The following is a 27,751-nucleotide window of genomic DNA, read 5'->3' on the forward strand; positions in this document are numbered from 1 at the left end:
CACAGGTCAGTAAAGTCATTAAAACAATGTGGAGAAACATAGATTTATCTGGTATTTATCTCTAGACTGTATTATGCTATACTGATAAATTATTTAGATTTAAGCATATATTTATTTAAAATTCATTTAGTGGAACTTGAAAATTTTTGTAGTTGTTGTTGTTTAGTAAGGTCAGTTTGTATTTCTGATGTACAGCTTGTGGATAACTGGTAAAATGAGGCTTGATTTGACTTTTACTTGACTCATTTTACATTTGTTTACTGAAATAGAATATAAAAATGAGTTATTAAGCCAAATTCTAATGAAGTTTGATCTCTAAGATTAAAAGTAAAAAACTATAACTCAGTAACTATATACTTATCTAAAAATTTTTATGATAATAAAATCTATAACTGATATGCTAAGAAAATCTTGGTACTTTCTAAAGAAGTGTTTGAGATATATTTAATTGTCATGATTATTTCTTTCTTTTTGTTACCTTGCCTTGACCTTACTTGTGATGATAAAATTTTGTTTACTTATTTATTTATTTATTTGGCTCCCACTTAAGTTTCTAGGAACATGCCAGAACAAAGATAAGATTTTACATGGGTATAATTCACATTTGATTTGATGTGGTCAGTGTATCAAAAAAATTCTATATTTTGTTTCTTTGTTTGTCATTACTGCAATTAGTATTATTTAAAATTTTTCTTAATGAACAATTTTTCAACTATTGATTGAAAGATAACAAGCATGATTGACTGTGTATATATATATTCACAGATACTTAACACATACTCATATATATGTACATATATGTAGATGTATGTTTGTGTGTGTATGTTTTCTTTTTTTCCTCTTTCTTTGTGATCTAATATGTGGTAAATATTTAAGTTTCTGATGTGAGCTAAAAATATGGGTTTCTCTTTGTAGGACAGGATTTTATATATATATGTATAAATATATATATACATATATATAAAACCTGGAGAGTATTATGCTTAGTACAGTAAGACAGAGAAAAACAAATACTGTATATTTTCACTTATATGTGGAATCTAAAAAAATAAAACAAACAGATGTAACAAAACAGAAATAGACTCACAGATACAGAGAACAAATTAGTGGTTACCAGAGGGGAATGGGTGGGGGAGAGGGGCAAAATAGATGAAGGGGTTTAAAAGGTACAAACTACTAAGTATAAAATAAATAAGTTTAAGGATGTAATGGACAGCACAGGGAATACAGTCAATATACAGGTTCTATGAATTTCATGACGAACTTCCTTGTCTTGAAAGAAATGGTTCAGTAGTCCTCTTATAACTAAAGAGTTCCTATTACATCATGGTGGAACTAATAGGACATTGCAAATTTCTAGAATAAACATTTTAGCAAAAATATTTTTTATTAATATGTGATATACAAACCTGGGAGGTTACTCTAGTCCAAACGTTTTTTTTTCTTGCAAGAAACAGCCTTAGAGCGATATATGGCTTGAGTCCATATTGTGTCCACTGTAGTGATCCAGAAATGCCTGGGCAGGTCTGACAGCTACTCAACTGCTGAGCCCTTAGCAGTTATTTGAATAAACATCTGCATGAGAATTTGGGAGCCTGGGAAGAGAAGAGTTGGAGAAGAGTGCAGGACTGTCTCAGGAACTGGGTTTCTTGTCCCATCCCATACACTGAGCTTGACCATGACGACCTCACACTGGCCAGAATGGCCATCATCAAAAAATCTACAAACAATAAATGCTGGAGAGGGTGTGGAGAAAAGGGAACCCTCTGGCACGGTTGGTGGGAATGTAAATTGATACAGCCACTATGGAGAATAGTATGGAGGTTCCTTAAAAAACTAAAAATAGAATTACCATATGATCCAGCAATCCCACTACTGGGCATATACCCTGAGAAAACCGTAATTCAAAAGAGACACATGTACCACAATGTTCATTGCAGCACTATTTACAATAGCCAGGACATGGAAGTAACCTAAATGTCCAACAATAGATAAATGGATAAAGAAGATGTGGTACATATACCCAATGGAATATTACTCAGCCATAAAAAGGAACAAAATTGGGTCATTTGTAGAGATGTGGATGGCCCTAGAGAGTGTCATACAGAGTGAAGTAAGTCAGAAAGAGAAAAACAAATATCATACATTAACGCATATATGTGGAATCTAGAAAAATAGTACAGATGAACCTACTTGTACGGCAGGAATAGAGACGTAGATGTAGAGAACGGACATGTGGACACAGCGGGGGAAGGGGAGGGTGGGACGAATTGGAAGATTAGGTTTGACATAAATACACTACCATGTGTAAAATAGATAGCTAGTGAGAACCTGCGGTATGGCACAGGGAGCTCGGCTCAGTGCTCTGTGATGACCTAGATGGGTGGGATGGGGGGTCGGATGGAGGTCCAAGAGGAAGGGGATATAGGTATACATATAGCTGATTCACTTCATTGTAGAGCAGAAACTAACACAACATTGTAAAGCAATTTTACTCCAATAAAAAAAAAGAAAGGCCACTATTTGGAGTTGCTTTTTAACCTGGAATTATGTAAGACTCTGGGGGTACAGTCAGTATCATCAGCACAAGGTAGGGCATAAGTGAGGAAAAGCAACATTCTCTCTTGCATCAATGGGGATCCCATCCGCTTAGGGGGTTGTGAGGCTTTTGGGAGAAGTGGCAGTGGTGTTCAGTGTAGACAGATGGGGCATTGCTGCCAGCAGAGGATACCATGCCCAGTGGGCAGGGTGTTTCTCAGCAGAAAGTACTAGAGAAGAGGTGAGAAGAGACATGGCCGTGGTCAGCACCTAGAGCGTTTGCAAGAACAGTTGCTTGAACCTGCTGTGAGCAGTCAGGCATAACTTGGAAGTTCTCAAAACAAATGGGTAAACTTTTACGGAGAACCATAGGACTTTTTTAGGAGTTGGGCCATAGAGCTAGAATATAAGCTCGTCTGTCCCATAAATATAACTCTATATTCATATACTCAGAGAAAATTGATTTATGCAAAATTGAGAATACTGTTGTCGGGACTTCCCTGGTGGTCCAGTGGTTAAGAATCTGCCTGCCAATGCAGGGTACACGGGTTTGAGCCCTGGTCCGGGCAGTTCCCACATGCTGCAGAGCAATTAAGCCCGTGTGCCACACCTACTGAAGCCCGCACCCCTAGAGCCCGTGCTTTGCAACTAGAGAAGCCACCGCAGTGAGAAGCCCGTGCACTGCAACAAAGAGTAGCCCCTGCTCGCCCGCAACTAGAGAAAGCCCGCGCACAGCAACAAAGACCCAATGCGGCCAAAAATAAAAAAATAAATTAGTAAAAAAAAAAAACAGAAGCAGTATTGTAACAAATTCAATAAAGACTTGAAAAAGAAAATGGTCCACATCAAAAAAAAAAAATCTTTAAAAAAGAAAAGAAAATACTGTTGTCTTAAATGGAGAATATGAGTCCTACAGAGGTACAGGCTTACTTATTAAACAAATGGGGTAATGCATATTTTTTGTAGTCCTAATAATTCTGACAATTACCAAATAATTTATAGGAACAATTTAAAAAATTTGGTGTGAATTACAGAAAATTTTATAGATATAGATATATAACATAAATTTAACCCACTGTAATCTTAATAGTGTTTTTCTCCCAGATCATCAACTGCTATTTTGATCTTTAACTTTAGCTAGGCAGAAAAGGACTAGCAAAAAGCATTGCTAAAATTGTCCGTTTTTATAAGCTGGAGTTTGATGCCAACAGGGATGGGCTTTAATTCATATGTCAACCATAGCATTTCCAATCCCCCTTCCAGGTTGTTCAGGAAAGGTCATCTCATGTACTTTGTGCCACTGAGATGCAGGGAAATTTAGCTAAGGGTGACTTGGAAAAGTTGTCTTCTAGATATTGTCCTGCATGGATGTGAATTCCAGATCTGGTATAGGCATCTTCATACAAGTCTGAGGATGAAACAAATATGAGGGGGAGTAAAGAGCTAAGAAAATCCAGAGCCTTTGGCTTAAGTCAACACTCAGACCATCCTACCTCTAAGCCTCTGAATCAGGGAAGTGATCTTTTTGTTTAAGCCAGTTAGAGTTGAGTATTAAGTTACCTAAAGATAAATGTATTCTAACTGATAAGAATTCTATGTTTCTTTGTGACATGGTCTCTGTAAGTCCCAGTTTCCTTGTTTGTAAAATGAGGATAATAGAATTATACACTTCAGGAAGTTGTTATAAGGTTAAATGAGATAATGCATGTAAAATGTTCTACACAGGTCTGATACAGGGTAAGTGCCCAATAAATGTTAACTAGTATTGTTATAATCCTCATAATGTTGTTATTTTGCTTTCAAAGTGGGGAAATTGTGCCACTGTGTTTGTTAGAAACCAGGGGGCTAGTTGTCGGTTGCTGGGAAATAAATTTGAGTGGGAGAGTCCAGGAAAAGGCTGGAGAGATGGTTCTTTTTTGATGTGTGTGCAAAAAGATACTGTGAGGGGTTACTGGAATTGTATGAGTCAATATGTTCTTTAAAGCCACCAAAGTAAAAGCTTTTGTTAACAAAAAGCAGAGTGACAGTGTTAAAATTGGATTTGCAAAATTTTTAGCATATAATTTAGCCATTTTTCTTGTCTCATTGTTCCAGATTCTCCTATTATATAAATATTTTAAACTCTAGAGAATATAGATGCTTTAATGATAACTGCACATTTAATAGATTTAAGAACTGCAGTGAAGCCATGCCCGTACTGAGTCCTTTCATTTTACTAGAACGATTTTTCATCTACTGTTTCTAAAGGAATCTGTAGAGTATTATGGTTTACTCTCTTAACCTAGTTCATCAATTTCCTAACCTAGTGGGATATATTTTGTATCCTCTCTCTTGAGATAACTTGTAGTTTTTTTCTTTCTTCCTGTTCTTTTTTAAAAGAAGATCTAGGTATCTTTCATCTTTTTTTTTAACATAAAAGAGAAACCAAAGTAAAGAAATCATTTGGCTGAACATCAGGGGCATATAAATCATTGTATGGTGTTACAGTTTGGAAATACAAGTTAAGACACATCTAAAGGATGTACTTAAACATTTCACCTTTGAAGATGAAAAGGAACTAAACAGTCTAACTCTTTCATTTCTTTGTAAACGGGGTGATTGTCAATGATCTAATTAATGCTTCCTAGGTTTAAGCAAAGTCCGAGTTTGAAATCTCAAAGTTACCCATAGATGTTATATTCTTGTGTCCAAGAACCTAACACAAAAAAATCCATTATCAAATGGATAATTCGCTTGTTCTGAGTTTCCCCATCCATTCTCTCCACCTCTCCCAACTCACGTCTTCAAACATCTCCCCTTCCAATCCCCCCCAAAAAAACCTCTCCCTGGACATCCCAGACTTGTGGATTGGTTTTATTTCCCACTTCTAAGTAATGCTGGCTAGCTGGCTATGTTATATCAGAAGGAAATTTTATCAAGTAAAGAAATAATTGTCAGGAAATTTATATTTTTTGAAGGAGGTCAATGATGATATTTAGAAGTCCCATGAGAATGTATCTTAATGACTACTCTATCATATAACTTGCAGGTCTTTGGTGTAGGATGTTTTAGTTCCAGCGTTCCTTTTTAACACCCAGTGCTTTCTTCTGGAGTGGTTCCCTGTGCTACTCTGTTTGGCACCGGCATACTCCTCTCGACCGTCATTCTCTGTTAGATGTGAAAGACTCCCACGACTCTTTCCTTTCTTTGGTGATTGCCCTGTGATTAAGAAAATAATACCAGATCAGAATGATTGTGTGCTTGTTATGGCCATTCAACAAGAGATGAATTTTGTTTCACTTCATTTCATTTCATTTCACTTAATCCTTACCACAGCCTATAAGGAAGACACCATGATCATCACCTTTTTACAGATGAGGGAAATGAAGCATAGGGAGGCAAAGCATCTTACTCAGGGTTAAACTGCTGCTAGCTGCTAAGTGTCTGAACATAGGGGATGTATGCATGCTTTCTCCTGAGACTGCACCCTTAACCACTGTGAGTCCTGCCTCTGATTTCGTCTTTTATTTTCATCAGAGGATGCAGTTTTAACAATAAAGTGACACATCAGAGATTCCATCCTCATTCATTTGTTCAGCAGATGTTTGTCTACTTGACGCTAGCTACCACACTAAACACCATGGGAAAGCAAAGATCAACAAGATGCTGTCCTGATTTTCAAGGAGCCTAGAGGAGGAAAGGGGATGTAATTACACTACAGGGCGATAATAGCTGATGGAGACCACCCCAACTCCTTAACCAGCCAGAGACTTCACTCAAGAAGGGCGTGGGTCTCTTTGAAGACCAGGGCACACACTCTGTTCCTCAGGGTCCTAACTGCTGCCTTGGCCAATGGAGTGAACAGGGGGCATCTAATGCCAGATTCTCTGGTTTTAAATCTTAGCTCCACCACTTACTAGATTCATGACCCTTAGTTATCTACCTCCTCTGTGCTTCAATTTCTTCATTGATAGATAGGATACGTATAATACCAACCATATAAGATTAAGCAAATAGGGAAATTTCAGTAGTACCCAGCACATAATAAGCCTTTGAAAACATTTTGTTTATTTTTTAATATTATTTTTCAAGTAGCAAAACTGCAAACCCCATTCCCCCTGTCCTTTCTATCTCTTAACAATAGACTTGGGCATCTGATCTAAATTTACTACCCTCTACCTTATAAGGGGCTGGAAAGGCACTGAAATGCTGTCTACTTTTCTTTGAATATGTGGCAGGGTGGTAAAAGTCCAGGACATTAGGAATCTCCATTCTAAGTTCTCCTCCCTCCTAGGCAAGACTGTTCCAACCGCTGCTAAAGTCAACATGCTCTGGGAGTTTACCATCAATTTTCTTACAACAGCAAGGAGAGAGGGGAGGTCATCCCAGAATTTTTCTCTAAGAATGATAAAAGAAACAGGATATCAGTAATCATCTGGGCAGAAAACAGATGGCCCACTCAACAGGGGCAAAAGAGAGTTTACTGAATAGCAGATTACCAAGGTGTGGGTAGGCCTAAGGACAGCCAACAGGGAATGGTGAAGCACTAAGAGTCCAGCAACAATAGAGGAGAGAGCTTGGACCATCACCCAGGGAGATCAAGGCTAAGGACCTCTGATAGGCAAACTGCAGCCCTGGAGGATGGAACCAGGGGAATGAATACCCCACTCCTCTTTCTTTATCCCTTTCATTTCACCCAATCTAACTGGAAGCTGGGCCACTGATCTCGGGTGACCTCATCCTGAAGCGGTTTGAAGCAGGATTGCGGTTCCCGGCCGGAGATTGAAGTCAGGCCGCGGCAGTGGGAGAGCTGAATCCTAGCCACTAGACCAGTGACCAGTGACAAGGCCCTGGCCTGTACAGCTTTGCAGAAAATGAATTTCCACAAAGAAACGGAAAGTAGTGAAACAAGTAAAGTGTTTATTAGGAGGAAAAAGAATACCTGTGGATAGACGCACAGGCGGACTCAGAGAAAGAGTCGCGCCCTCTTGGTAGTTTGAATCACTTATATGGGGCATTTCTTCCAGGTTTCCTTTGTCCAATCATCTTGCTTTGTCTGGTTCTGAGTCCGTATTTGGTTAATCTCTGGGTCCTCCCATGTGTGCGCGTGCATCTCTTAGCCAAGGTGGATTCTAGCGAAGAGGCCTATGGGTAGGTTGACGTCACTCCCTTTTTGACCTCCAAGGAGCCTCTCTGCACATGTATGGTCGGGAAGGTTTCCTTGACCTTGAGAATGAGAAATATGTGGTCTCTATGGGCAGGGCTCAGCTCCTCCTCCTTTTCATCTTGGAGTATCTGTCCTCAGGGAACAAGCTGCTCAGCCTGGGGCCCATCTGTCTCCTGCCTCAAGACCAAGGAGCCCCTAGTGAGGCGGTCCATAAAGATCAGCATCCCTGGACACAGAGCCTAATGGAGAAGGGCAGAGAACAGATCTGGAGGGGCAAAATGAAAGTATCCAGCACAAGCAGTATTGTGCAGTAAAGACTCCAGGCTCTGGGACCATGGCTCATATCCCAGCCATGTGACATTAGATAAGTTACATAGTTTTTCTGTCTCAGTTTCCTCATCTGAAAATGGGGAGAATGACAGTACCTACCTCATAAAGTTATTGTATTTAGAACATACCAATAAATATTAAATGTTTTTATTTAGTGATACATGTTAGTCAAAACATTCCACGAACATTTGTATAATTTTTCCTAAAACAAAGAAATATATATTTACTGTCCATCTGTGTTGAGATGGCCAAAGGCAGCATGCTGTGATGGGGCCTTAGAATCAGGGAGATCTGGGTTGGAATGACTTCTCTGTCTTTAAATAGTTGGACAACTTTATGTAACTTTATATAACATTTCTGAGACTGTTTCTTCATGTGAAAAATGGCATACTAATTAACTCACAGGATTGTTCTGAAGCTTAAATAAAATAAGGAATACGTATAATAAGCTGAATAGAGTCTCAGGAAAATGGAAATCAGCGAGCCTGGAGGTCCTCTGATGCCAGAGAGGACCTATGGTTTTGCTTTGATTGTAGGTCCTGGATGACCTTATTCTGTGGAGGGCTCAGTGAGCCCCACATTTACAAATAAATACCTAAGGGAGAATGGACTCAGAACTACTACAGACTGTAAGATTCTCAAACATTTACAATTTCCCTGTATTTGTCATGTTTTCTTATTTTCACATTGCAGTAAAGCCATTTAAAGGTAAAGGGTTTAACTCCTTATTTTGGGAATAATAATAACATTGATTATAGTCATAATAATATAGGTCATCCTTATAGAGTGTTTATTTTATTGCAGGCACTATGGTGAGTGCATTCCTTTAATCATCACAGACATATGGGCAATAGATAATGTTTTGAACAATAAATTATGTTATTTTTTGTTTGTTTTTCCCTAAACAAATGGAAACAAAGTACCCATGGCTTCATTTACCCATATTAGTGACCTATAAAACACTAGTAATAATAATAACATGATAAGCAGTCTACAAGAAGCCCCGAGGAGAATAAATCCCACTCCCCTGGGAGTCTTTCTGGAGTCAGCATGTGTAGCTGCAGCTACTGAGAGAGGAGAGGAAAGTAGGCAGAGTCCCTGGGTGTCCTGCATGGTAAGATGAGGGCTGATTGGCTGGGAGTAGTATCCTGGAGCTGAGAAATAGGTCCATGGAGTTCTTCTAGAGGAAGACAGAGCAGATGATCATCTTTCTGTCTGTAACATGAATTGAGACTCTAAGATAAAGAAAACATCTTTATTTTTTTCCACTAAGGAATTTCCAATGGGAAGGGAAGAGTTGAACTCACTAGATATTTCAGAGGAAGTAACTAAAGCCGAGGAAAATGAAATGACAATCTTGCAACTGATTGGTGCAAAATACCAACAACCTGGCAACAAAAAGCCTTATTGATTAGAGATTACTGGATGTATTTCTCTTGCTAGTTTCATGCTCCTTTTCATAGGGGTCAGTATTGATATTAGAAAAACTGTGTGGAGGCTGATGTTAACACCGCATACGTACCCTGTTCACTTGTAGGCAACTCTGTGAAATAAAAGCAAGCCTAAGTCGGTTTTGATTGTCAGCGTAGCAATATCAATAAAAAATAAAATCTGTAGAATTGTATTGATCGATTTCTAAAAAATCAAGTACTAATTACCTTAATACCAGTGAGAATAGAGTAGCATGTACCAATTTAAAAGCAGCTGTGACTCTGTCCATTCCCACAGCTTCATGGAAATTAAATGCAGTGCATCTCCCCCCTCCAAAAAAAAAGGAAAAAAAAAGAAAAACTGTAAGCTTTGCTGGAGTACGAATTCAGCACAGCCGCTTCCTGCAGTTTTGGCTAAAGGCTACTTGTGACTAGAATTCAGACCAAGAGTTTTCTGTATATGGGCTTAACGATGAGACTCTGAAACTCAGGGTTTTGAACAGTCAGTGCTCTGAAATGAGGTTTCGGCCATTTTGTTTTCCTCTATTTCAAGTGTCACTCCACACATTATTTCAAAAACATAACCTTATTGCTGACCTTGACAATAAGTAGAAATGGGTGTTTCCTCTGAAATTTGAAAATGTATCAGAGACAATTGTAACATCTAGAAAGCTTCAGGAAATGTATGAAAACAAGGCATAAGTGTTTCCACTTATCCCTTCTTTGAATTCACCTAATTAAATGTTGCAAATGAAGTGGAGAGCTCAGACCACATACTTTAAAATAATACAGATGTCTCTACATCCACAAAAATACCAAAAAAGGAATACGTACCTTAGTTCCAGTGGAATGATTTCTTCCTCTATTACTATGCTAAGATTGACATGTCATGAGTGTGTGCTGGGAACTAAGGCTCCTGTAGTTATCACTCCAGGGCACCTGGGAGTGCTTTATAGGTCACCAATATGGTTAAATGAAGCCATGTGCACTTTATGGTTCCATTTGTTTAGAAAAAAACAAAACATAACATAATTTATGGTTTAAAAAACTATTTATTGCTTATAGACCTCTGAGAAAGTGAACAGTTTTTCAAAATGACATTTAAAGTATACATAGTACATAATATTCCTTGCGAGTGGAAAAAAAAAAGATGACTGTTCTCAATAGAATCTTATTTAGGCAAAATATACTGAGTCAAATAGAGCCCTTCTGCAATGTGAAATAGTGGGGAATAGGGAGTGTTTAAAAGGATACACTCCGTAAAAAAATGGGAATTCCATCTTTCATTTCATGGTTTCATGTACATAGTGGCTCTGGGAACTATTTGAAGTACTAGTTACAAACTGTGGCAGTATATTCTATAAGGGCCGTGGGAGTCATATCCACAAAACAAAACTCACTGCCTATGAAATGTGAGTTTCAGTATGAAAGTGTTCCAAAGACAGTCATGATATTTGACCCCTGGTATTACTTGTCTACAAAACTCAGAAAACAGAATGGATACCACTCACTAAAGCGTCTTTCTAAAATACCAAAAAAGCAAAGAGAAAGGAGAAAAGAAGCTTATATAAATGCCTGAAAAAATATTTCTTCTCTCTTTTTTTTTTTTTTTAAATAAATTTATTTATTTATTTATGGCTGTGTGGGTCTTCGTTGCTGTGCACAGGCTCTCTTTATTTGCGGTGAGCGGGGGCTACTCTTTGTTGTGGTGCGCGGGCTTCTCATTGTCGTGGCTTCTCTTGCTGCGGAGCACGGGCTCTAGGTGTGCAGGCTTCAGTAGTTGTGGCACGTGGGCTCAGTAGTTGTGGCTTGAGGGCTCTAGAGCTCAGGCTCAGTAGTTGTGGTGCACGGGCTTAGTTGCTCCGTGGCATGTGGGATCTTCCCGGTCCAGGACTCTAACCCGTGTCCCTTGAATTGGCAGGTGGACTCCTAACCACTGCGCCACCAGGGAAGCCCTGAAAAAATATTTTTTAAAGAAAAAAAAAGAAATGTTATTTAAGAGCAAATGTTAGCCAGTAGGTTACATGCATTCAACAGGACCAAAATAAATAGAAAAAGAAATAAACCTGTTTACTTAGCTGACTCTGTTTTGATTAGAAGCTGAAATAATATATTAATTTTGACTATGAGATGTCAGTTTTAACTGAATCAATCAATTACTTGTATAACTAACTCTGGATTTGCAAGAGTCTTAACTATCAAAAAGTTACAGTGTCAGACTCAAAGTCTTTGAAAAATTTATTCAGATCTGCACTGACTTGAAAGAAATAATCTTTTATCTCCATTTAGAAGGCTTGGTCTTTATTTTTACTGGAGTTGTGATGGAAACTAAAGGTTTGAGTTGAGAAAAAATATGTCCCAAATGCTTGATATTTAAAAGTGAAATAACTAATTAGCCTTTGAAGTCATTGACCATGATCTCTTGAAGAGTTCCTGCTGGGAACCACAAAGGAACACAAGAAAACATGAAGAAAATCTGCAGTGTTGAAGCAAATAAAATTCTATTGAGGCATTTTCAGAGAGCCTCAACAATTTGGATGTTTCCTTTCATATTTCATCTATTTAAATTTTAAAGGTTCATTTTAAAGTTTTTTGTTTAGAGAAGGCATATGTCTGTGGTAAAATAGTAGGCATGATTTCTCTCTCTCTCTCTACAAACACACACCAGAGTATATCTGATCTTATATTAATTCAGAAAGAACAAGAGAATTAACACATTTAAGAGGTTATATACCTATTGTTTCCAAAAATATTGTATTTGTGTATTGTAAAGTTTTTATATTGTTGTGAAGAAAGCAATTACAGAACAACAAAGATTTACTGTATAGCACAGGGAACTACATTCAATATATTGTAATAACTTATAATGGAAAAGAATCTGAAAAAGAATATATATATATATTTATATTTATATATATGTTTATATATATAACTGAATCACTATGTTGTATACCTGAAATAACACATTATGAATCAACCATAGTTCAATTAAAAAAATTAATGGAAAAAAAAGAAAGCAATTATCATTTAATCATCCAATCTAGGAATTATTAAAGGCAGCAAGTTTTTTTTTTTTGGTGAAAATTGAGTGAAATCATGTATCCAGATTATTTTGAAAAGGACCTAATCTTGAATCTTGGGAAGAAGAATTTTGGAATCTTAGTCCTTTCTTTCCCAAAAGGCTTCTGAATGTGTAGGCCAAGTGCTCCATCTGACCAAGAAATCTGTGTGTCCAGGATACCAAAAGTCAGTCTTTTGTTTATCATAGAAGGGGGGAAATAAAAAGGTCTGGGTACTACATATTTTGTCCAGATCAAGAGATACCTACTGCTAGTATTTTCCTTTAATAATGATAATTTAATAATTTGGCCCAAGGTAATTGACTGTTGCTAATTTCTAGACATAGAAGAGTTTACATAATCTTCTAATTTTCTTTTTTTAATTACCTATCCAGAAGTCCTGTTATGTAATTACTATTGATCTGAAAGAAAAAAGTCGTAACTTGTGGACTAAACGGATTAGATAAATATTATTTTACAGTTGCAAGAAAAGACTTGGTTAGTACCTTTGGCAGAAATAATTGTATCAATTAAAAGTGGCTTAATACCTCTGGAGGAAACATATGAATTTGTTTCTTTCTTTTTTTTTAATAAATTTATTTATTTTATTTATTTACTTTTGGCTGCATTGGGTCTTCATTGCTGTGCACAGGCTTTCTCTAGTTGTGGCGAGCCGGGTCTACTCTTTGTTGTGGTGCACGGGCTTCTTATTGCGGTGGCTTCTCTTGTTGCGGAGCATGGGCTCTAGGCGCACAGGCTTCAGTAGTTGTGGTGCATGGGCTCAGTAGTTGTGGCTCGTGGGCTCTAGAGCGCAGGCTCAGTAGTTGTGGCACACGGGCTTAGCTGCTCCGCGGCATGTGGGATCTTCCTGGACCAGGGCTCAAACCCATGTCCCCTGCATTGACAGGCAGATTCTTAACCACTGCGCCAGCAGGGAAGTCCCTGAATTTGTTTCTTTGAAAGGCAGTTTAAAGGATTTCCTGTACAAAGAATGAAGAAAACTCATGATTTTACTTCTAATATTTCTATTTAATAATAAACCAACAGACAACTTTGAAATCAGTAGGCTTATTTAGTGAAGTGGTAAGCAGTTCCATGAAGATATTAGGTTGCAAATGCTATGTAAATGCCAAATATATATCATGATTTATCCTTATTTGCACTTGTTTCAGCATTAATTAGAAAAATTCGTCAGGGGCAATCTAATTTTTGCTTCTATTCTGCTGTAGCAAAGAGGAGATGAAAGAGTTAAGAGTCAAAGTAGAGGAAGTTTTATATAAGAAATTTCCTTATGATCTAGGGTAAATAAATGGAAACAGAGTCCATGCTTCATATATTTTCCAGGTTTCCTTATGCATTCCTGGAATGAACCAACTGTAATAGGGTTATAAAAGCAAAATCTTTGAGAGATGGTATGAGCTACTTTTAGAGCTCCCTTGTAACATCTTAGACATGATTTGGCTTTGTGGCAAAAATTACAAATAGCTTTTCTCTTTCTTGCTGAAGGCCCCAGAAGAAAACTGTATTTTAAGGTCATTTATCATACAATTTAAACAGCTTTGGTGTGAAGGAAGAGAAAGGAAAAAAATTTTCAAAATCCTTGATTATAATTTTAAATAGGTACAAATAATTAATTTACTTTTAAAATATCATTGTTGGGATACTTTATCACCTTTAACAATTATGAACTTAGGAAAAAACACATAGTCTGGTTAAACCATTTAAAATTTGAAAATTTCTTCTGGGAATAGGAAGAAAGTCCTCAGCATTAGTGAACCCATTTGTGAACATCTGCCCATTGTTCAAATAATATTTATTAAATTAATATATTAACTCAATAATTTGATAATGAATTTTAAAATTTAATAAATTAATAAAAACAAGTAATTTAAATTATTGTTACTTCAAATGATGTTCATTAACATTTTATATCTGTTAGATTACAGTTTTAAAAATACATTAATCATTTACATATATATGCATATTTCTAGAAAAATTGGAAAGGTCATACCCAAATATGTTGATGGCAATTACGGGACAGGTAATTTTAATATTTTTTTGCTTTATGTGCTTTCTTGATTTTTAAAATAATGAGTATGTATTATTTTAAAAATAAAAGCAGTGAAGACATTTTCACTAAAAAAAGAAAATTTCAAATGCACTCCATGTACTTACAGACCAGGTTTATAAACAAGGCTCTATGCTGTGAGCTATGGGGATGCAAGGATGAATCACACATAGACCTAGTGTCTAAAGATGCCAGATTCTGGAATCTAAGAGGAGAGAGATCAAGTCTTGCTTATCCAAAAGCAAAATCAAGACCCAAACTTCACCTTCTAAATTTTGCTTCTTCGTTCTTCACCAGACTTCTTGAGGGATAGTTACTTCTTTTGTCCCCTCCTACCTATTTATTCTGGCATCTAATTTTCACTCTCTGTACCCAGTTAGAACTGTTCTTTTCATGTAATCCAAGACTGTAGCCTCTGTCCTCATTCTTCTTTGTAAAAGGCGACACTGCTGATCGTTTTTGCTTTTTTGTAACCCTCTTGCCCTGAGCATCCATGATATGATTGATGTTCTTTCCCAGTGGATCTCTGTTCCTTCTCTGTCTCCTTTACTGGTACTTCTTCCTCCTATTATTCTAAGTGTCTGTGTTCCAACCTTGCCTAGCCTCTGAACATACTTTTTCTCTTGATATTTTAATTCAGTCTTTTCTTTCTTTTTCTGTATCACACTTTTCCTTAGTTCATTTAGATCTCTACTTAAATGTGTCTTTCTCCTGAAAGTATTATTTAAAATAACACGCCTCATTTTCTGTTCTAGTTCCCATTATTCTACTTCATTCCTTATAGCATTTCTCTCTGCTAGAATTATATTACATACCCTTTGTTTATGCCTAAAATAGTTTGGACTCATAGTGTGTGCTCAATTAATAGTTATTAAATGAATGCTTTGAATGAACAGATCTCACTGATTTTTCTTTTACTCTGTGCAGATGCTAAGTCCACATCTTCAGCCCTGACTGCTTCCCCAGCTCTCGTCCTGTATTCCAACTGCCCTTTGGTCATCTTAACCTGACTCTGCTGCCCACAGCTCTAAGTTAGAATCTCACCATTAGGCATGCTCATTTTTAGAGCTCCCCTTTGCTCTTGATATTACCACCCTTCTTGCAGTCATCCCAGCCCAGATGGCCTGAGTCATCCTTGACACCTTCCCTTCCTTTGCTGTTCACATTCAGTCAGTTATTAAAATTCTTTCCATTCTACTTTCATACTAGCCTTCCCAGTCAGTGCATGCTTTCCTCACCTCATGGCTCATTTAGTCTGTGGCCATGGGTCATTTTTACTTGTCTCTCTGTCATTCTCTTATTTATTTATATCTTAATTCTTTGCTTTATTCACTTCACTCATTTATTCATTCAACAAACAACGTTGAGGCCTACCCTACTGTGTGTTAGGCTTTAAGGATTCAATTTTAAGCGAAAATAGATGTAATACACATTCTCATGGTGCAAAATGGTTTTAGAGAGAGCAACTAAGTATAAAGACTGAAGGATTTAGAGACTGTAGTGAGGAAGTAAGATGTCTGGAGCTGCCCTAGTTGATAGCCAGTCCCATGATGTGGCTCTGGGGGTTTGTGGCTGAAATGAAGTGGTGATGTGGTTATAGGAGACCAGGAGTCAGCAGGGGACAAGTCATCTGTGTGAATGTGGAAATCACTGTGTTGACAAGGCTTGGGATGGAGAGAAAGACAGCAGGCCAGGTGCCAAAGTCTTCAATAAATGAGGACCATCAGCAACAGAGCAGTAAAGATGGACTGATACAGGTTTCAAAGGAGCAGGGCTTTATTCGGGGCGGGGAAATCAGTAGGGAGGAAAGAGAAAGCTGCCTCAGGTCTCTAAAATGTATGGGCTACAGGAGAATGAACAGCCTTCATTAAAGAAAGTTATTGGAGAAGAAACTAGCCTAGGTGACGTATTTCCCTTGAGGTTAGGAAGTACCTTGAATTTTTGAATTTTTGGTGAAGACTGGAAGTAAGGGAGTCCATAAGTGACATGGAGTTTTTAGAAATCACAGTGGAAGCTTTGGGCTAGAAGGATGAGTGAAAAGTTAATAGGAAGAAAGCGTAGAACAGAATGAGGGTGACAGAACAAAAAGAGACTGATAATTGAAGGGACTTCAATCCTAGAGGATGACTAGGTTTAATGTAGAGTGAGCCATGTGGGTTCAGTTACAATGTACTTCTTCCTATTTTTAATTGAAGTATAGTTGATGTACAGTATTATACAGGTGTACAATATAGTGATTCACAATTTTTAAAGGTTACACTGCATTGACAGTTATTATAAAACATCAACTATATTCCCCATGTTGTACAATGTATTCTTATAGCTTATTTTATACATAATAATTTGTACCCCTTAATCCCCTCCTCCTATCTTGCCCCTCCCCTGTGCCCTCTCCCTACTGGTAACCACTCTGTTTGTTCTCTACATCTTTGATTCTGCTTCTTTTTTGTTATATTCACTAGTTTATTGTTTTTTTAGATTCCATATAGAAGTGATACTATACAATATTTGTCTTTCTCTGTCTGACTTATGTCACTTAGCATAATATCCTCCAAGTCCATACATGTTGCTGCAAATGGCAAGATTTCATTCTTTTTTATGGCTCAGTAGTTTTCCATTGTGTGTGTGTGTGTATACACACCACATCTTCTTTATCCCTTCATCTATTGATGGACACTTAGGTTGCTTCCATATCTTGGCAATTGTAAATAATGCTGCTATGAACATTGGGGTGTATGTATCTTTTTGAATTAGTGTTTTTGCTTTTTTCAGATATATACCCATGAGTGGAATTGCTGGGTTATATGGTAGTTTTATTTTTAGTTTTTTGAAAAACCTCTATCTCATTTCCACAGTGGCTGCACCGATTTACATTCCCACCAACAGTGTATGAGGGTTCCTTTTTCTCCACATCCTTGCCAACATTTGTTATTTGTGTTCTTTTTGACGATAGCCATTCTGACAGGTGTGAGGTGATATCTCACTGTGGTTTTGATTTGCATTTCTCTGATGATTAACAACGTTGAGCATCTTTTCACATGCCTGTTGGCCATCTACGTTTCCTCTTTGGAAAAATGTCCATTCAGATCTTCTGGCCAGTTTTTAATTGGGTTTTCTTTGGTTTTTTTGATGTTGAGTTGTGTGAGCTGTTTATATATGTTGGATACTAATTCCTTTTTGGTCATATCATTTGCAATATTTTCTCCTATTCAGTAGGTTGTCTTTTTGTTTTGTTGATGGTTTCCTTTGCAGTGCAAAAGCTTTTAAGTTTAATTGGGTCCCATTTGTTTATTTTTGCTTTTATTTCCTTTTCTTTAGGAGACAGATCCAAAAAATATTGCTACGATTTTTGTCAAAGATTGTTCTGCCTATGTTTTCCTCTAGGAGTTTTATTGTTTCCAGTCTTACATTTAGGTCTTTAATCCATTTTGAGTTTATTTTTGTATATGGTGTTAGAGAATGTTCTAATTTGATTCTTTTACATGTAGCTGTCCAGTTTTCCCAGCACCACTTATTGAAGAGACTGTCTTTTATCCATTTTATATTCTTGCCACCTTCGTTGAGATTAATTTACCACAAGTGTGTGGGTTTATTTCTGGGCTCTCTATTCTTTTCCATTGATCTATGTGTCTGTTTTTGTGCCAGTACCATACTGTTTTGATTACAAAATATACTTGTTTTAGTTTCTCTGATGCATTTTGTTTTATCATCTGAGACTTTGGATGGGCTGTTCTTTCCTCCCAGAAAACTTTCCAGACTCTGTACCCATAACCATCAATCCCTCATCCTCCCTTAACCTGGCTAATTCCCATTCATCCTTCAATCTCATGCTAGAAGTGATTTCCCTCAGTGGACCTCCCTGAATCCCCAAATTTGGGCTAGGTGCCTGTCCTTTGTCCCTCTCTTATTGTATCATCATGTTGTATTATTATAACAGTGTATCTACTGTAATAGGCTATAAGCTTCATGTGAGCACGAACTGCTTTTGTTTTTATATTTCTGCTGCCTGCCAGAGTGCCAAGCATATAGTAAACTAGCAGAAACTTAATATCAACAGATATTAAAATATCTGTTGACTGAATGAATGAAGAATTAAAATGGTGGAATTACATTGAGATTTGGACTAGAAGAAATCCCCAGTGATTTCCACATTTACATAAAATCTCAGGTCTTCTACTGTATGCTATAGAAAATTGAAGAAGAAAGGAATTGTTTGGCTAATAGTTTCACTACACACAGGGAGACCCTGTATCTAAATTTAGTCACATCTCTTGTAAGCAGGGATGCTGATTCTAAGTCAGAGGGTGATGTCAAACCCAGGTACTCTGACTTAGTGTCCAGGGCTCTCTCTATTATTCCTTTCTGCCAAGAGCCTGGAACTTACTTCAGTGGGATCTTGGAGGTGAGGAGAGGAAAAAATAAATTTTCCTCTACACTTCTATGCCTCAGCTGAACCTTGTAACAAAAGACAATTTAACAAGAGAAAAACAAACCCAAGTTTATTAACATGTATACCTTATGTACACATGGGAGATACCCAGGGGAAGAATTAGTTGCTCTCCAAGATGGCTTAGAACTCAGGCCTAAATACTATTTAAGGCTGGGGAGGCAGTTTTGGGCAGGTGACCAGGAAAAGCAAGGTTAACAAAGGTAAGGTTTGTTATGCAGATTTAAGTCAGAGGATTCTCTTGTGACTTCAAGGCATTCTTGTCTTCCTGATGTGGAGAGGGAGGCACGCTTCCAAATGGAGATTTCCTTTATAAATGTACATTTCCCTTATAAAAGTGTAGCCTCTACTCTGTTTTCAGAGCCTCTTCTGTGTCTGCTGTTTCTCAAAATAATCAGCTCAAAATAATCCTGTGCCGAAGAAGCATATGTGGAGGTGCCATATTCTGCCACCCTTCAGAAGCCCTTCTGAACCCTTCCTTAATTCTTCTGAATCAACCTGTCCATCAGCTGATGTTGTTTTCTTTGTACATCACAGATTCAGTTGTTCAAATTGTTCTTGCCGGTGAATATACTTTTCCCTCTGCTTTGGGCTTCTTTATTTTCCTGATAGGATAACCAGCGCTAAAGAGTATAGCGCTAAAAAAGTAAATATGCAGAGATATCATAGTGCTGTTAGAATTTGTTACATGGATTTACTTCCTATGAGGTAATTGATATATGACAAAGATGAACTTTTTGTAGCAATATCTACATTAGCATAGTCTGTTGTGGTGGAGAAAGTCATCGGTAATACCTAACACTTTACTCTTTTTTTTTTTTTTCTTAGGTCCCTTCCAATCTTTTTTTTTTTTAAATCAATTGCACACTATTTATTTATTTATTTATTTATTTATTTATTTATTTATTTATTTATTTATTTATTTTTGGCTGTGTTGGGTCTTCGTTTCTGTGCGAGGGCTTTCTCTAGTTGTAGCAAGCGGGGGCCACTCTTCAATGCAGTGCGTGGGCCTCTCACTATCGCGGCCTCTCTTGTTGTGGAGCACAGGCTCCAGACGCGCAGGCTCAGTAGTTGTGGCTCACGGGCCTAGTTGCTCCGCGGCATGTGGGATCTTCCCAAACCAGGGCTCGAACCCGTGTCCCCTGCATTGGCAGGCAGATTCTCAACCACTGTGCCACCAGGGAAGCCCCACTTTACTCTTTTTAATGACATAATACTGTCTTACACAATATATTTCAGAAAATTACAGATAGGGAAATATCAGACAAAAAGACCAATTTGATTGTTAATAAATTTATTTCACTTTCGTATCTTCTTTAGGAAATAAATAACTTGTCTTGAAATTCCATTATTTTGTAGTAGAAGAATTTTCACAAGAATAGGTATTCTGATCCTGGCTTTCTGGATTTTTTGGTTTTTGTTTTTGCTTTTTGTCCACAATGTTCTTCATTTTTTTTTTTTTAACATCTTTATTGACGTATAATTGCTTTACAATGGTGTGTTAGTTTCTGCTTTAAAACAAAGTGAATCAGTTATACATATACATATGTTCCCATATCTCTTCCCTCTTGCATCTCCCTCCCTCCCACCCTCCCTATCCCACCCCTCTAGGTGGTCACAAAGCACCGAGCTGATCTCCCTGTGCTATGCGGCTGCTTCCCACTAGCTATCTATTTTACATTTGGTAGTGTATATATGTCCATGCCACTCTCTCACCCTGTCACATCTCACCCCTCCCCCTCCCCATATCCTCAAGTCCATTCTTTAGTAGGTCTGTGTCTTTATTCCCATCTTGCCACTAGGTTCTTCATGTCCTTTTTTTTTTTTCTTAGATACCATATATATGTGTTAGCATACTGTATTTGTTTTTCTCTTTCTGACTTACTTCACTCTGTATGACAGACTCTAACTCCATCCACCTCATTACAAATACCTCCATTTCATTTCTTTTTATGGCCGAGTAATATTCCATTGTATATATGTGCCACATCTTCTTTATCCATTCATCCGATGATGGACACTTTGGTTGCTTCCATGTCCTGGCTATTGTAAATAGAGCTGCAATGAACATTTTGGTACATGACTCTTTTTGAATTATGGTTTTCTCAGGGTATATGCCCAGTAGTGGGATTGCTGGGTCATATGGTAGTTCTATTTTTAGTTTTTTAAGGAACCTCCATACTGTTCTCCATAGTGGCTGTATCAATTTACATTCCCACCAACAGTGCAAGAGTGTTCCCTTTTCTCCACACCCTCTCCAGCATTTATTGTTTGTAGATTTTTTGATGATGGCCATTCTGACCGGTGTGAGATGATACCTCATTGTAGTTTTGATTTGCATTTCTCTGATGATTAAGGATGTTGAGCATTCTTTCATGTGTCTGTTGGCCATCTGTATATCTTCTTTGGAGAAAGATCTGTTTAGGTCTTCTGCCCATTTTTGGATTGGGTCGTTTGTTTTTTTGTTATTGAGCTGCATGAGCTGCTTGTAAATCTTGGAGATTAATCCTTTGTCAGTTGCTTCATTTGCAAATATTTTCTCCCATTCTGAGGGTTGTCTTTTGGTCTTGTTTATGGTTTCCTTTGCTGTACAAAAGCTTTTAAGTTTCATTAGGTCCCATTTGTTTATTTGTGTTTTTATTTCCATTTCTCTAGGAGCTGGGTCAAAAAGGATCTTGCTGCGATTTATGTCATAGAGTGTTCTGCCTATGTTTTCCTCTAAGAGTTTGATAGTGTCTGGCTTAACATTTAGGTCTTTAATCATTTTGAGTTTATTTTTGTGTATGGTGTCAGGGAGTGTTCTAGTTTAATACTTTTACATGTACCTGTCCAATTTTCCCAGCACCACTTATTGAAGAGACTGTCTTTTCTCCACTGTATATGCTTGCCTCCTTTATCAAAGATAAGGTGACCATATGTGCGTGGGTTTATCTCTGGGCTTTCTATCCTGTTCCATTGATCTATATTTCTGTTTTTGTGCCAGTACCAAACTGTCTTGATTACTGTAGCTTTGTAATATAGTCTGAAGTCAGGGAGCCTGATTTCTCCAGCTCCATTTTTCGTTCTCAAGATTGCTTTGGCTATTTGGGGTCTTTTGTGTCTCCATACAAATTGTGAAATTTTTTGTTCTAGTTCTGTGAAAAATGCCAGTGGTAGTTTGATAGGGATTGCATTGAATCTGTAGATTGCTTTGGGTAGTAGAGTCATTTTCACAATGTTGATTCTTCCAATCCAAGAACATGGTATATCTCTCCATCTATTTGTATCATCTTTAATTTCTTTCATCAGTGTCCTATAATTTTCTGCATACAGGTCTTTTGTCTCCTTAGGTAGGTTTATTCCTAGATATTTTATTCTTTTTGTTGCAATGGTAAACGGGAGTGTTTTCTTAATTTCACTTTCAGATTTTTCATCATTAGTATATAGGAATGCAAGAGATTTCTGTGCATTAATTTTATATCCTGCTACTTTACCAAATTCATTGATTAGCTCTAGTAGTTTTCTAGTGGCAGTTTTAGGATTCTCTATGTATAGTATCATGTCATCTGCAAACAGTGACAACTTTACTTCTTCTTTTCTGATTTGGATTCCTTTTATTTCTTTGTCTTCTCTGATTGCTGTGGCTAACACTTCCAAAACTATGTTGAATAATAGTGGTGAGAGTGGGCCACCTTGTCTTGTTCCTCATCTTAGTGGAAATGGTTTCAGTTTTTCACCATTGAGGACAATGTTGGCTGTGGGTTTGTCATATATGGCCTTTATTATGTTGAGGAAAGTTCCCTCTATGCCTACTTTCTGCAGGGCTTTTATCATAAATGGGTGTTGAATTTTGTCAAAAGCTTTTTCTGCATCTATTGAGATGATCATATGGTTTTTCTCCTTCAGTTTGTTAATATGATGTATCACGTTGATTGATTTGCGTATATTGAAGAATCCTTGCATTCCTGGAATAAACCCCACTTGATCATGGTGTATAATCCTTTTAATGTGCTGTTGGATTCTATTTGCTAGTATTTTGTTGAGGATTTTTGCATCTATGTTCATCAGTGATATTGGCCTGTAGTTTTCTTTCTTTGTGACATCTTTGTCTGGTTTTGGTATCAGGGTGATGGTGGCCTCGTAGAATGAGTTGGGGAGTGTTCCTCCCTCTGCAATATTTTGGAAGAGTTTGAGAAGGATAGGTGTTAGCTCTTCTCTAAATGTTTGATAGAATTCGCCAGTGAAGCCATCTGGTCCTGGGCTTTTGTTTGTTGGAAGATTTTTAATCACAGTTTCAATTTCAGTGCTTGTGATTGGTCTGTTCATATTTTCTATTTCTTCCTGGTTCAGTCTCAGTAGGTTGTGCATTTCTAAGAATCTGTCCATTTCTTCCAAGTTGTCCATTTTATTGGCATAGAGTTGCTTGTAGTAATCTCTCATGATTGTTTGTATTTCTGCAGTGTCAGTGGTTACTTCTCCTTTTTCATTTCTAATTCTATTGATTTGAGTCTCCTCCCTTTTTCTCTTGATGAGTCTGGCTAATGGTTTGTCAATTTTGTTTATCTTCGCGAAGAACCAGCTTTTAGTTTCATTGATTTTTGCTATTGTTTCCTTCATTTCTTTTTCATTTTGTTCTTCATTTTTTATTAGAAATGTATTATAAGACAATACTCAGTACGTGGATTTAGACAAATGTCATTTATGAATTCAGGGTGCAATATCAAACAGAAAAAAGCTCATTTACAGAAGAGGTTTCCAAAGTAAACACAATAGAAATAGCCAGTTTTTATGAAATAAAAACCAATTTGTAATTTTTCCAAACTTACCCTGAATACTTTTGCAGCCTCGAAAATATTTGGATAAGTTTTATAGTATTTGTTCATTTCACTCACTCCTTATACTTCCTCTTTTAGCTGGGACCTGGAAGTTGAAGTTCAGAATTTCACAAAAGAACTGCTCTTTTAGAAATTTCTAGCCTAAACAGATATAGAAAAGACTAGGACCCTAATGGAAAACCGCTCATTACATATTTGAAGGTTTGTCAGACTGAATAACTTCGAGAGGTTTAAACTAATTTTTTTTTAGACTATAAGTACTTAAGTGTTATTTTAAAGGACACATAAAGATGCTTGGCTAGCTCTATTGACCATAGAAGATTTTTCAAGTGTACATTGATTTTTGCAGTTGTGGAATGAAGCAAAGCTGACTCCCACGTGGAGAGTCTCTGTGAGCCTCCCTTCATTGAATAAACTCTAATGGGGCATCCACAGCTTATTATTCCCTACCTGAAAGAATAATAAGCAAATTAATGTTTTTGTGCCTGTCTCAAATAAATGAATGGTTGTTTTTTCATTATAATTTTATTCTATGATTATGCAGCAAAGAAGTTTTAAACTGTGCTTCTTTTCTTTTCTTTGCAGAAAATAGTAGAAAAGGGAGATATCCCAATTCATTTAATAAAATCAGAATTACTGTGATATCAAAACAAGGCAAAAACATTACAAGAAAGGAAAATTACAAAGAAACATTTTCTGTGACATAGACAAAAATATCTTAACAAATTGTAGCAAAAAGAATCCAGCAATATATGAAAGGGTACTACATTATGATTACGTGTGATTTATCCCAGAAATGCCAGATTGACTTAACATTAAAAAAAATCAACGTAGCTCATCATATTAACAGAATAAAAAGTAGAAAACATATGATCATCTCAATATTTTAAAAAAGCATTTGATAAGATTCAACATATATTCATGATAACTCAGCAAATTAGAAATAGAAGAAACTTTCACAATTGATAAAGGCCATCTGTGAAAAAAATTAAATCTTGTATCATATTTAAAAAACTTTTATTTTTTAAAATTTTTATTGGCGTATAGTTGATTTACAATGTTGTGTTACTTTCTGCTGTACAGCAAAGTGAATCAGTTATACATATACATATATCCACTGTTTTTTAGATTCTTTTCCCATATAGTAAACTGTGCTTCTTGGAGCTTGTTTGGGGTAGATCTTGGGGGCTCTGCAGTGGACCGTACTCTAGTTTCTACTGGAACAGTTGTGCCTGTACCTGTTTTCTGTGTTTTTTATGCATAAGGCTTGATTTGACATATAAGGCTGTTTAAAAAAAAAAAAAAAAAGTTTGAGGAGCATTGATGCGGTTGTCAATTGCCACTAAAACTGAAATTATTTGGGATTCATTCATGTAAAACCACAAGTCTGGAAACCACTTCTTCCCATTTCAGAAATTAGAATATAAAGAATGGTAAAAATAACATTTAGCTTTGGAGATTGAAATATCAAATGATGTTTATTTTTTGAATTTTTTTTTTCTCTGATGTCTATGTCAATGCTAGCATCAGCTTGAGTCTGCAACTACAAGAAATAGTTATTTATAATGTCACCTCTTCAGTGGTTATCAAAAGAAATTTTGTGCTCATATTTGGCAAAAATCAAGGGCTAAAAACCTGTATGTTTTATAGTTGATGAGGGAGACCATTTATAAAGATGACAAAAAGTTGAGTTCTCTTTCTCCGTAGCTGCCTTTTGAATCCTTGGGCCCACTTGAATTAATCTTTCCTTTCCTCATACTCTCCTGTTTCTCTCATCTCTTTTATGGTGCCAGATGGTGAGCCCCTGAGGGCAGGGGTTTTGTCTTAAACACTTTGAGCATCTTATCCTACTGTGAACTTCAATCACATGCTTTCTGAACAATGAATGAGAGAGTGAATCACAGTATACACACATACACTTATATACATATATATGCATATATATTTACTACTTTACCCCATATGAACACAAAGCATGCTTATAACATATATATATCTTTGCATTCTTATGACGCTAACCATATTTCTGTACATGCTGTATATTCACATAATATGTTTTAGCCAATATTACTGAGGTAGAGTTTGCATAAACTAAAGTGCAACCATATTTAGGGTACCTTTTGTTGAATTTTGGCAAATTTATACACTTGTGTAACCACCACCACAATCATGTTATAGAACATTTCCATCGCCCTTAAAACTTCCCTTATGCCCCATCCCAGTCAATTCTGTTCTTTGCCTTTCAGCCTGTCAACCACTGATTTGCTTTCTGTCACCTGATTGGCTTAGTCTTCTCTAAAATTTCATGTAGATGGAAACTTTTGTGCCTAGTTTTTTCACTTAATTTAATGTTTTTTAGATTCATCTATGCTTTTGTGTGTAACATTAGTTCATTCTTTTTTATTTAGTGCATTCTATTTCATGAATAGACCACAATTTATCCATTTCTCTGTTGTCAGACTGTTGGGTGCTTCCAGTGTTTATTTTGGTTAAAGCAGCTTTTGTCTGATCAGTCTGGGAACCTAGATCATTATTTTACTTTGAGACCTTTTTAAAAATTTTTTAAGGTAAGCATTTAATGCTATAATGTTTCTGAAAGCACTGTTTTAGCGACTCCCCAGGAATTAGAATCTATTGTGTTTTCACTGGTACTGTTTAAAACATTTTCTAATTTCTTTTGTGTCTTCTTCTTTGATCCATGATTTCCTGGGTAGTATCTTGTTTAATTTTCAAATATCCATATGTGGATTTTTGCACTTGAGATTGTGTATTTTTCTGTTGTTAGGTTGAGTGTTCTATAAATGTCAATTATGTTCAATTGTTTGGTAGTGTTTTTCAGATTTATATACTTAACTGATTTTGTGTCCACTTGTTCTATCAGTTATCAAAAGAGAAATGCTAAAATCTAATTGTATATTCGTCTTTTAAGTTATGTTAGGTCTTGCTTCATGTATTTTGAGGCTCTGTTATTGGGTGCATATTTATATAGAATTGTTATATGTTCTTGATGAATTGACCCTGTATCATGTTGAACTCTCTCTTTTATTTCTGGAAATGTTTTTTATTCTGAAATCTAGTGTTTCTTATTTTAATAAAGCAATTTCAGTTTTCTTATGTTTAATGTTTATACGATAAATCTTTTTTGTTATTCTTTTGCACTTCATCTACCAGTGTCTTCATATTTAAAGTGTGCTTCTTGTAGACAGCAAATGATTGCATCTTGCTTTTTGTATCATGAGTAATACTACCTTTTTAAAAACTGGAGTGTTTGGACCATACATGTTTAATATAATTATCAATATGCATGGGCTTAAATATATCAGCTCATTATCTGTTTTTGTTTTTGTTCCATGTGTTCTTTGCTACATTAAAACCTTTTTTTCTGTTTACCTTTGCATTAATTGAACATATTTTTATTGCTCCTTTAACTTCCACTGTTGACTTATTAACTACAGCTCAATGTTTTATATTTTTAGTGGTTGATTTAATGTTTAATATCAACTTTAACTTATCAAAATATACCTTCAGTAATATTACTTCACATATTATAAAAATAATGTTTACAATAGTATATTTTCATTTCTCTCCTTTCATCTATTGAGCTATTTTTGTCATTAATTTTTTTCTGCATATTTAATGAAAACCGTAATATATTGCTACTAATGTACAATGTTTTAAATTGCTAATTATCTTTTAAATAAGTTTTAAAAATAGTGTTTTATAATTACCTTTAGATATGCCATCTTTGGCTCTCTTTATTACTTTGAGTAGGTCCACGTTTCAACCAGGTATTTTTTTTCCTAGTGCCCAAAGTACTTCCCTTAATATTTCTTGTGCTACAGGTTTGCTGGTGACAAATTATCTCAGCTTTTCTTCCTTCCTTCCTTCCTTCCTTCCTTCCTTCCTTCCTTCCTTCCTT

The 27,751-nt window shown here is 36.4% G+C and overlaps 1 protein-coding gene across 1 annotated transcript in view; it reads left to right on the plus strand.

The window, feature by feature from the left end:
- Positions 1 to 27,751, plus strand: part of HMCN1 (hemicentin 1) — a 518,244-nt gene that overhangs the window by 134,665 nt on the left and 355,828 nt on the right. The gene's annotated exons all lie outside the window — the stretch shown is intronic.

This window comes from Balaenoptera ricei, chromosome 1 (assembly GCF_028023285.1).
Source record: "Balaenoptera ricei isolate mBalRic1 chromosome 1, mBalRic1.hap2, whole genome shotgun sequence".
NCBI lineage: Eukaryota > Metazoa > Chordata > Mammalia > Artiodactyla > Balaenopteridae > Balaenoptera > Balaenoptera ricei.